This window comes from Phocoena phocoena, chromosome 18 (assembly GCF_963924675.1).
Source record: "Phocoena phocoena chromosome 18, mPhoPho1.1, whole genome shotgun sequence".
In the NCBI taxonomy this organism is placed as follows: domain Eukaryota; kingdom Metazoa; phylum Chordata; class Mammalia; order Artiodactyla; family Phocoenidae; genus Phocoena; species Phocoena phocoena.
The window spans coordinates 78270517-78282624 of record NC_089236.1 but is presented as its reverse complement, the minus strand read 5'-3'; positions in this window follow the sequence as shown (position 1 = coordinate 78282624).

The following is a 12108-nucleotide window of genomic DNA, read 5'->3' as shown; positions in this document are numbered from 1 at the left end:
AAACACAGGAAAACACAAACAAGACAATAAAAATTAAGTAGAACCCCACTATGTTTGCCCACTTCTTAAAACCTAAGACTCAGTCCGGTGGTAAGTTATTTTTAAAAATTAGCTTCAGGTTATAAATAGTTCTTTACAGTTTCCCTAAATTATCTGAGACCCGTGTTAATATTTATTCAAGTAGCTTGAAGTTAGAATTAGTTCCTTAATCATTATAACTGGATCTCTTACAGAAATGTTTGTCCAGTGGTGCAATAAAAAGAACTTGTTCATGTAAAGAATAAAAAGCAATTGGAATGCAGATCTGAGCCTCTCTCCTCGCTGACTCTCAGATACGGTTCTAAAAGATTAGTGCCTGGAAAAAGATTTTCTCATTCTGTCTTCTATTATACAGTTACCGATGGTCAGTTAGAGCCAGACAAATAGAGAATTAAATCAAATAAGAGGGATAGAAGACAAGATAAATACGGCAGCCCGGGGATGGACTGAAAATCTGATAAGCTAACATATGAAAATAGTTGAGAGCCACACTGTGGATGAATTACTGAATATAAATGATGAGAGTCTCAAACCGGAGTTTTAGTGGCACGGTGTCTTTCTTTAAAGATGGATGACAGCCAACGGGGTAGGGGCAGCCCTCCTACCTCTGGTGGGTTCACAGGAGGAGAGCACTGTTTTCAGATTCCCACCTGTTCCAGTTGCAGTCCAAAACTCTAGTAAGCCTTTGGGAAATGAAAACACATTTATTTCCCATGGGTAGTCTAAAAAACATATTATCTTAGTCCGTTCAGGGAGCTATAACAGAATGCTACAGGCTGGATGGCTTATAAACAACAGAAATGTATGTCTCACAGTTCTGGAGGCTGGAGTCCAAGATCAAGGTGCTGGCAGATTCAGTGTCTGGTGAGGCCCACTTCCGCATTTGCCGGACTGTGTCCTCACATGGGGAAGAGGGATGGGAGTTCTCTGGGGTCCCTTTTATAAGGGCACTAATCTCATTCATGAGGGTTCCACCCTCACAACCCAATCTTCCCCCCAATGTCCCAACTCCTAATAGCAACACCATGCATGGGGTTAGGATTTCACCGTATGAATTTGGGGGTGGGGACACAAATATTCAGTCCACAGCAAGTATGTATCGTTAAGCCTTGGAAATGAAAAGTAAATTACAGAACAGAGCTCAGGAATCTTTGCCTGTTTCTACAGGGAAATGCTGAAACTCTGGCCTTCTGGAGGCATCGAGATCTTATTTAGTAAACTCATTAAGCCTGGAGCAGACGCCCCTGAGGAGTGGTCCTTCTGGTCAAACCCTAAGCAAGGTCTCTGTTAGTCCTGGAGGGACCCACTCAGCCTCACGGAGTGGGTATGAAGAGTATTTGAACCGGAGACAGCTGATGCAGAAAGAAGCCTTTTTGGAGCTTCCTTCATCTGGCTAAAGACAGCATTTTATTCCCTCTTGGGGGAAGGAGACTGACCCCTCACACAGGGATGAGAAATTGCACAAAGAAACATTACCACAGTTGCCACACCTCCCAGGTGTCCCCCTAAAAGCTCATGTGTCTCCCCATAGCAGCCCTTTCTGCCCCTTCCTTTCCCCGACTAAGTTGGTATATAAACCCCTATAGCCAGCTGCTCAGGGAGCCCCTTCATCTGAACAGACTCACATGTGTGTGAATAAAACTTGCTTTCTTTCCCCCTGTTAATCTGCCTCTTGTTAACTTTTCAGGCCCCCACCACTGACTCAGCGGTCCAGATTTCAAGGGGGTGTCCTGGGGCTGGCAACATGCCCCACGTTGGACCCTGAAGATGGCTGTGTGCTGCCCCATCTCTGTCCACGTGTGGGACTCTCTGATGGTCTCTTCCCTGTAAGGCCTCCAAATCTCATGGTGATGCAACCTAAGAAGTTTACAGGAACTATGAAGTCTTGAGATTAGACTGAACGGTTGCCTAAGGGTCCAGCTACAGCAGTGGTTTAAAATCCTGAGATGGGCGTCGCCATCTTCTTGTAGCCCCAATACAGTCATTGTTTCATCTTTATTTTTCAGACCATCAGAAATTCTAGAGTCTTTAAGAAGGTCTGTTTTCACATGCCTACTCTTGTCAGGATTCAGGTTTGATTACAATGCAGCCCAAGTTCTAGTCCAAGGAAAGCTAGGTAACTTTATATGCAACAGAAGTTTCAGGGCACGAAGACTTATAGGATACTTAAACGTATGGCCAATTTATTTAAAAAGCAAACCCCCGTACAATGGAATATTACTCAGCCATAAAAAGGAATGAAATAGTGCCATTTGCAGAGATGTAGATAGACCTAGACTGTCATACAGAGTGAAGCCAGTCAGAAAGAGAAAAACAAATATCGTATAATATCACTTATATGTGGAATCTATAAAAATGGTACAGATGAACTTATTTGCAAAGCAGAAATAGAGACACAGATGTAAAGAACAAACTTACGGACACCAAGTGGGGAAAGGGGGGTGTGGGATGATTGCGAGATTGGGATGGACGTATATACACTATTGACACTATGTATAAAATATAACTAATGAGAACCGACTATACAGCACAGGGAACGGTACTCAATGCTCTGTGGTGACCTAAATGGGAAGGAAACCTAAAAAAGAGTGGATATATGTACCTGTATAACTGAGTCACTTTGCTATATGGCAGAAACTAACACAACATTGTAAAGCAACTATACTCCAATCAAAATTAAAAAAAAAAAGCAAACCCCCATGATCAAGGGTAGGTCCTGGGGAGGCCGTGTAGGCAGGAAGGTGGGAAGGCCACGGGATGGATTTTCACAAAGAAGGAAGCGGGAAACAGGGTCAAAGGCCAAAGATGCGTTGGAAGACTGAGTGCCGGTTAGATGGGTCACTGGTGATGAAGAGCATGGGGGAGCCAGCACGACTCAGAGCTACGGAGCTCTGTGACCGCGGAGAGGACGGAGCGGGAGGGAAGCAGCCTGCACGGCATCCCCGAAGATGGAGCTGAGCGTCCAACCGGGATGAGAAAATGAGTCACGTCCACGGTGGGAAGTGAAATATCCCCAAGTGGGCGTATCCACACGAGACCAGGAAAAGCGATGCTTTCCCAGAGGATGAAAAGCCCTCTCTGCTCCTGTCCTCCGAGATGCCGACAAACGGTGAGCTTGAAGAGGTGACAATGGATGGATGAGCACAGTTTGGAAGACTTTCACGTACAAAGTTTACAAAAGTTCAAAAGGCGGATCAGTTACTGAAAAATCAAAAGCAACTAATTTCAGTTCCTGTTCTGTCTGGTTGGGGAAGTTCACGTTGTTTCGCAAGAGGAAGTTGAGCTGTTAAACCCGAATATTAGATTACAGGAAAGGACTGAGGAATGTCTGAACGCAGATGATCGCCAGGCCTGGGGCAACGTCAGCAGGGATGTTGACCTGCTGAGCAAACGCTGCCCTGCCTGTGAACAGAGCAGGAGTGGCCCATCTGCTGATGAGAGACCATGGCCGGAGTCGCTGGTGAGATCAGCCCAGGTGTTAGCAGGGGTGTCAGGCTTGAGCTGCTCAGACGCACCTGGGGGGCTTGAGAAAACCCCAGACCTGGGCCCACCCAGAGTTTCTGAGTCAGTGGGTGTGTGGTGGGGTCAGAGAGTTCCTGTGTCTAGATGCCTGGTGCTTTGAGACCTGGGGCCTGGCCCAAGGGATACCCTCCCTGTAACCAGGTTCTAAGACCCGACTAGGACCACAGGGAACAGCCAGACACCAAGGACCCCAGGCTTAGAGGAAAGCAGAAGAGGCGTCCCATGTCCAGGAGCGCCCAGGTGAAACCATCCATTCGGAGAGAAAAGGGGCTTCTCCGCCTGTGAGCAGAGATGGAGGTGTGGTGGAAACCAGAGGGGTTGCTCAGCTCACACCCGCACCCATACCTGCACCCACACCCGCACCCACACCTGCACCCACACCTGCACCCACACCTGCACCACACCTATACCCACACCTGCACCCACACCCACACCCACACCTACACCCACACCCACAGCTGAATTCACACTAACACACCCACATCCACACCTGTACCACACCCGCACCCACACCTGCACACCTGCACCACACCCGCACCCACACCTGCACCCACACCCACACCCACACCCGCACCCACACCTGCACCACACCTATACCCACACCTGCACCCACACCCACACCCACACCTACACCCACACCCACAGCTGAATTCACACTAACACACCCACATCCACACCTGTACCACACCCGCACCCACACCTGCACACCTGCACCACACCCGCACCCACACCTGCACCCACACCCACACCCACACCCGCACCCACACCTGCACCACACCTATACCCACACCTGCACCCACACCCACACCCACACCTACACCCACACCCACAGCTGAATTCACACTAACACACCCACATCCACACCTGTACCACACCCGCACCCACACCTGCACACCTGCACCCACACCCACACCCACACCTACACCCACACCCACAGCTGAATTCACACTAACACACCCACATCCACACCTGCACCACACCCGCACCCACACCTGCACTCACACCCACACCCACACCTATACCCACACCCACAGCTGAATTCACACTAACACACCCACATCCACACCTGCACCACACCCGCACCCACACCTGCACCCACACCCACACCCACACCTACACCCACACCCACAGCTGAATTCACACTAACACACCCACATCCACACCTGCACCACACCCGCACCCACACCTGCACACCTGCACCTACACCCACACCTACACCCACACCCACACCCACACCCACACCCACACCCACACCCACACCCACACCCACACCCACAGCTGAATTCACACTAACACACCCACATCCACACCTGCACCACACCCGCACCCACACCTGCACCCACACCCGCACCACACCTGCACCCACACCTGCACACCCACACCTACACCCACACCTTCAGCCACACCTACACCCACATCCACACCCACAGCTGAATTCACACTAACACACCCACATCCACACCTGCACCACACCCGCACCCACACCTGCACCCACACCCACACCCACACCTATACCCACACCCACAGCTGAATTCACACTAACACACCCACATCCACACCTGCACCACACCCGCACCCACACCTGCACACCTGCACCTACACCCACACCTACACCCACACCCACACCCACAGCTGAATTCACTCTAACACACCCACATCCACACCTGCACCACACCTGCACGCACACCTGCACACCTGCACCTACACCCACACCTTCAGCCACACCTACACCCACACCCACACCTATACCCACACCCACAGCTGAATTCACTCTAACACACCCACATCCACACCTGCACCACACCCGCACCCACACCTGCACCCACACCCACACCCACACCTATACCCACACCCACAGCTGAATTCACACTAACACACCCACATCCACACCTGTACCACACCCGCACCCACACCTGCACACCTGCACCTACACCCACACCTTCAGCCACACCTACACCCACACCCACACCCACAGCTGAATTCACTCTAACACACCCACATCCACACCTGCACCACACCTGCATGCACACCTGCACCACACCTGCACTCATACCCACACCGGCAGCCAGGCCCATGGCCCCAGGGAAGCAGAGGCTGAGGCCTGATGGAGGAAGACGGAGCCCGGCAGCAGTGCTGCCCTCCAACCCTTCTTTCTTTGTCCTGAAGCCCCTTCAAAGTCCTTCTGGGGGCACATGTCCTCCAGGACCAGGTCCTGACTTGGAGATCAGTCAGGAGGCAAGCATAGACCAAGCTGATCTGTTACAGAAACGAGGGAGGAAGAGGCACAGCCCTGTGTCCAGACTTCGGCCCACAGGGAACGCTGTGGCAGCGACAGGGCAGCGGGCACAGGGCTTCTGCCAGCAGCACCAGGATGCCCCGCAGAGCCAGGCCCACCTTGATCTCACACATCCAGCCTCCAGAATCGCGAGATGAACGTCTGCCGTTTAAGCCGCCCAGCCTGTGGTACTTGTTACAGCAGCCCGGGCAAACCTATACACCAGGGAAAGGAAGTCAGCCTCTTGTCCCCAAGGGAACTGCGGTCTGTTTGGGAAAAGAAACATAAAGACCAGCATCCCAGACTGAGAGATCCTGCAACCAGCGTTGGGATAGAACAGATGAGCCACAGTCTGTGGGTCTACCTATGGGATCACCCAGATTTGGATCAAGCAGACTAGAGGTAGAAAGAATGGAATGACTTGGAAGAAACCATGAAGGAAGATGCTGTAGCGCTGATCCTGGACCAGTCATGTGATTTGTGGGCAGGAATAATTCTGACATTTCCCTGAAGTGTGTGTGATCGAGGGCAGGGATAGCAGCGTCTATGCAGAGGGCGGAAGACGGGCAGATGGTGCGGAAGACAGAATCTGTGATCTCCTCTCTGTACTGACTGCCACCACATGCTTTGTATTTTAGAAGATTCTCTTTTTGTCAGAAATCTACCATTTGGGGAGTTTGTCTTGATTTGACTCCCATTCCTATAAAATTCCATTCAATTTGCTTTGCAGTTTTAGGATAATCTTTACGATAAGTGGAAAATGAGCTGTTAGAAAGCGACAGTGTTGAATTAGATGAAAACATGCTCTGAAATCTAAGAAGTGGTCTCGGCAGATTGTTGATATAAACTACCAGCCGGTATAGCAGTTATTTGATCATGACAGCTTTGGATATCTTGTTTTACTCTCTTCAAGCATTTGAAGGAATTTTTCAATGTTCTCAATTAGGTACCCCTCTCCCCCCAATCTGTGTGTAGATGTTTCAGCCTAATAGTCTTTCTGTAAGTTTGGTTCCCCCAGCAGCCCTGCCAAGGGTCCAGAGGCACTGATTCCGAAGCCTGGAATGTTGGGGTGTGAGCCTTCCAGCAGGTGCAGCCCTGGGAGCACAGCTGGGGATCCGGCCCTCAGATCATCAACTTGACTTCTGGGAAGGGAAGAGGATGAAGGGAATTCTAAGAGAAAGAAGAGCAGAAACTCTGGAGTGGGGTGGGTGTTGGAAAGTGAAAAGTGAAACAGACTTGATAAATACCCACTATTTCCTGTCCAAGCTGGGGTAAGGTTGGAGTCCCCAAGGGCCTGATTCATCCTGTTGACTGTGCGTGGTGCTGGCCAACGGGGTGCTGGTTGAATTGAGGGGGGTCCCACAGAGGAGGGGTTGAGGGACCTGACATTTACTGTGCACCCGCTGTGTAGAGGATCACATGTCACAACAACACCGAGAGGGACAGTATCGTCCACAATTGATAGATGAGGAAACCAAAGTGCATGACGATGAGGACTATTTGCCCAGAGTCGCTTACTTAAAAAGTGGCCAATCTGGATTTCAGATCTAGCTCTTCTCTTGCTCTTTCCTTTCACTCAGCTGACACCAGGCCTTTAGCAGGAAATCTAGTGGATCAGATGGTTATTGAAATGGCCAGAAATTATGCAAGAGAAGTTGGTAGATTTGGTTACTTACAAATAAAAAATAATATTTGCACGTTAAAAAAAAAATCACCATAAGCAAGGTTGACATAGTTATTTAACAAATATATACATATAAGCTTTGTATATGTATATATCATAGAAACTTATTTACATATGTTTATAATTTACGTATGTTTTGTATGTATATATATTTGAAATTTATTTACATATCATACACATATGACCCCCAATTTTTAATTTTGAAGACTGTCAAAACTATAGTAGCACCCTAACTGAAAAGTGTACCCAAGTTATACATAGGCAACTAACCAAAGAAAAACCACTAATCACCAATAGATTTTTTTTGCCTAATTTCTCTCTCTTTTTTTTAATTGAAGTACATAGTTGATTTACAACACTGTGTTAGATTCAGGTGTACAGCAAAGTGTTTCAATTATATATATAAACAAAATATAATTTTTTAAATTTATTGAAACACAGGAAACTATATTCAATATCTTAATTTTTTTTTCTGGCCTTGCCTCGAGGCTTGTGGGGTCTTAGTTCCCCGACCAGGGATTGAACCCGGGCCACAGCAGTGAAAGCACCAAGTCCTAACCACTGGACGGCCAGGGAATTCCTTTTTTTTTCAATATCTTGTAATAACCTATAATGGAAAAAAATCTGAAAAAGAGTGTATATATATATATATATATATATATATATATATATTAGGATACATACTGTTAGGACATAACAGCCCAACCTGCTCTATCCACACTGAGGGGGGCATCTTCAGCCGCTGGTGGACCATTTCGAGGACAACAGCTTCTATATGAATCACTTTTGTTCTTAAGTAGATGTGGGTTCTGCAGATGTGAACTAAAGGGAGGGGAATCAGTATTTTATGGATGTAAATGTTGGGGACATGGCCCAGATGGCACGGCACAGGGTAAGACCTCAAGATCAGACACATGCCCTTTGCCAAGAGCCAGCTGTGTGACTCTGAGAAAGTTCCTAACACTCTGAGAGATTTATAGGTAATGAACCCAATACATAGTAGGGGACTAATAAATAGTAGTCACTATTTTATGTGGGACAAATAGGAGATTTCCACAATATTTATAAATATCTCATTCGATATGTTTCAAAATGATTAGTGAGTGATGTTCACTTCTAAGACATCTATTTTATTTATTATTTTTTAAAAATTAATTAATTTAATTAATTTATTATTTTTGGCTGTATTGGGTTTTCGTTGCTGCACGCAGGCTTTCTCTAGTTGCGGCGAGCGGGGGCTACTCTTCGTTGTGGTGTGCGGGCTTCTCACTGCAGTGGCTTCTCTTGTGGTGGAGCACGGGCTCTAGGCGCATGGCTTCAGTAGCTGTGGCGCGCAGGCTTCAGTAGCTGTGGCGCACGGGCTTAGTTGCTCCGCGGCATGTGGGATCTTCCAGGACCAGGGCTCGAACCCATGTCCCCTGCATTGGCAGGCGGATTCTTAACCATGACACCACCAGGGAAGCCCTCTAAGACATTTAATGATGAATCCTAGAGTGCATCGGTATTATTCTAGAGCAGCAGTTCTAAACTGAAGGCAATTTTGGCCCAGGGAACACTCGGCAATGCCTGGAGACATTGACTGGTTGTCACAATGGGGGACGTGATGGTGTCACTCCTCCTGTCTAGTAGGTAGAGGCCAGGGGGCAATGCTGAACGTCCATAGGACACCTGCCACAACTGAATTATCAGGTCCAACACGTCAGTGTGCTGAGGTCGGGAAGCCTTGCTCTAGTGATGGACGGCTGCTCCTCTAGACCTGAGCAAGATGTATGGGGTACCCACCTGTCCAGATGCTAGCTCCTGGCTCCTCTCTCTTTCCCCCCCTCCCTCTCCTCCTTCTTTTCCCTCTCCCTTCCCACGCCCTCCTACCCTTTTTATTCCACGTCTAATCCACACCAAATACTGTACGTTCCACCTGCAAAATACATCCAGAATGTAAGCAACGCTGATCACTCCTCTGCTATCACACTGATCCCAGCCACCATTGTCTCTCCCTGATGTCCCTGCACCTGCCATGGCCACCTCAACACAGCAGGAAGGTGTTAGGACACATCATGTCTCTTCTCTGCTCAGAGGCCTCTGCTCAGAGGCCTTCTACCTGGTTCAGAGTACAAGCCACAGCCCTCATCATGACCACAGGTGCTAATGACCTTCTCTGGCCACTCGCCCCCCTTCCTCATGGGCCTGGTGTCCAGCTCACCTGCTCTGTTCCCTGCTCTGTACTCCCATGGAGCCCACCAGGAAGGCTTCTGCCTCAGGGCCTTTGCACTCACTGCTCTCTGTACCTGAACCCTTCCTTTTCCAGATAACTGCATGTTTAACTCCTAACCTCATTCTAATGCTCCAGAAACTTCATCTTTGCAGACATCCTGTTCAAAACTGAACCCCTGCATCCATCCCCAGGCCTCGCTCTCTATCCACCTTCCCTGCTCAGTTTTTCTCCATCAAACATTTAATAACTGTCTAGGACACTATATATTTTGCTTGTTTATTTTGTTGGCTGTCTTTCTTACTGCTCTAGCCCTAGGTCAGGGCTTAGAGCTTAGCTTCTCAACTCCTATCTGCTGAACAAAGACATGTACATAGCCAGGGTTTGCTTGTTTGTTTGTTTAAGAGGAAAGTACTTTAAAAGATAGAATTGTTCCACAACAAAGTACCTATAAACTCCCAAGCCACTTTGCAAAATCCAACAGAAGCAACCACATTTGCTTATTTCCTTTATTGTAACTGTGGACAGTCCCAGGATTGTCCAGTTTGCATCTATTTAAAAAGGAACTACAGGGACTTCCCTGGTGGTTCAGTGGTTAAGAATCTGCCTGCCAATTCAGGGGGCATGGGTTCGAGCCCTGGTCCAGGAAAATCCTGTATACCGTGGAGTAACTAAGCCCACGAGCCACAACTACTGAAGCCCACGTGCCTTAGAGCCCATGCTCTGCAACATTAGAAGTCACTGCAATGAGAAGCCCGCGCACCGCACCGCAACGAAGAGTAGGCCTCGCTTGCCACAACTAGAGATGTGAAGCAATGAAGACCCAAAGCAACCAAAAATAAATAAATAAATAAATAATTTTTTAAAAAAAGGAACTACATAATTTTCTTGGCCTTGGGCACCTTTCATCTAAGCAATCAGTAAAAGGATTACCCTGTTAGGTCAGTGGTTTAAATGCAGGCAGAAAAAACACTGCACTCGGGATGAGAGTGGCTAGTTTAAACAGACTTTTAACCTTTTAACTTCTTCCTCAGTCCTGCTTCCTGAAAAGGAATCAGTCTTCAAGGCATTTTTTAGGAGTGGTTGAAATTTGATATGGAGACCTTCTCCTGGTTAAATTTAGTTTTTCAAAGTGCTGGACAATTAAAAAAAAAATTTTTTTTTAAACAAACTTGCTGAGTGAATTCCGTCACGTGCCAGGCGGCGGGCTAGGTGCTGCGATCAGCACTGCCCCTCATATCCTGCTCAGAAAACACCGGTGTTTCAAGTGGGGACAGCTTTCAGCAAACCAACACGTTTATTCAAACACACACTGATCGAGCGGGGACTGCGTTCCAGTTCTAGGCACTTGGGAGACACCAGAGAAAGGCACAAAAAGCCGCGCCCTCATGGGCTTACGTCCACAGGTTTACTGAATGAGGGAGCTGCCCAGAAAGGTCTAGTGAGCTGGGGGATACAGAATTAGCTTAAAAGACGCTCCCTCTCCCTAGGGAAATTTAAACTACCAGAGGAGCGAGGTGTGGAGCAGGGTTGGTGGTGATGTTTGCCCGAAATCCCTTCTGGCCTCACCAGGATGGTGAATTCATCCACTGTGTCCTGACTCAAAGCTTTCTTGAGCAACTATTATGTGCTGGAGACTCTTCACCAGGCCGAGTGAGGAGCAAAACAGAAACAGTCCCTTCCTCATGCCCCTTACTTTCCAGAGAGGGATACTGCACGGAGAATAAGCAGCGTAACTCTATTACAGAGTGGTGAGAAAATAAAGCTGGGTAAGGACTTGGAGGGAAAGGGGGCGGGAGAGGTACTGTAAAAAGCTTGGGAGGGGGTGGACAGTAACGGTGGGCAGAGCTCCGATTTGCGGGGCAGGAAACACGGAGCAAGGCAGGAGTTGCGCAAGGCCGGTCCTCCTCGGCTCAGGCGCCCTTACCCCACCCGCGTCTGAGTCAGCGCGCCGCCCCCGACTTCTGCAGGGAACCCGAGGACTCGGCGCGGCCTCGGCAAACAGCGCCCCCCGGTGTTCACACTAGAGCATCACCATTGTCTCAAATAAGTACCGAGTCCCACAGGCCGAGTGTGTTAGAAGCATTTCGAGGTTCACTCCATGAAAGAAGGAAGATGGAAAGATTTCGTTAGTCGTCATCGCAACTGCCAAAGTCAAATTTTCACTCCCAAGTTTTAAGTGGCGTTGGCTGTCCGCTTCTCAAATAGAAAACAGCATAATCGTCTTCTTGCCAAAGTGAACGAAACAAAACAAAAACGACACTAGCAAGCGCCCCTCCGGCCTAATCACTAACAGTCGGAGGACGGGTCCTCGCAGACCCTCACTCCAGAAAAACTCCGTGCGCCCGGCCCCGGGGCCACACTTGCACCCACGGAGGA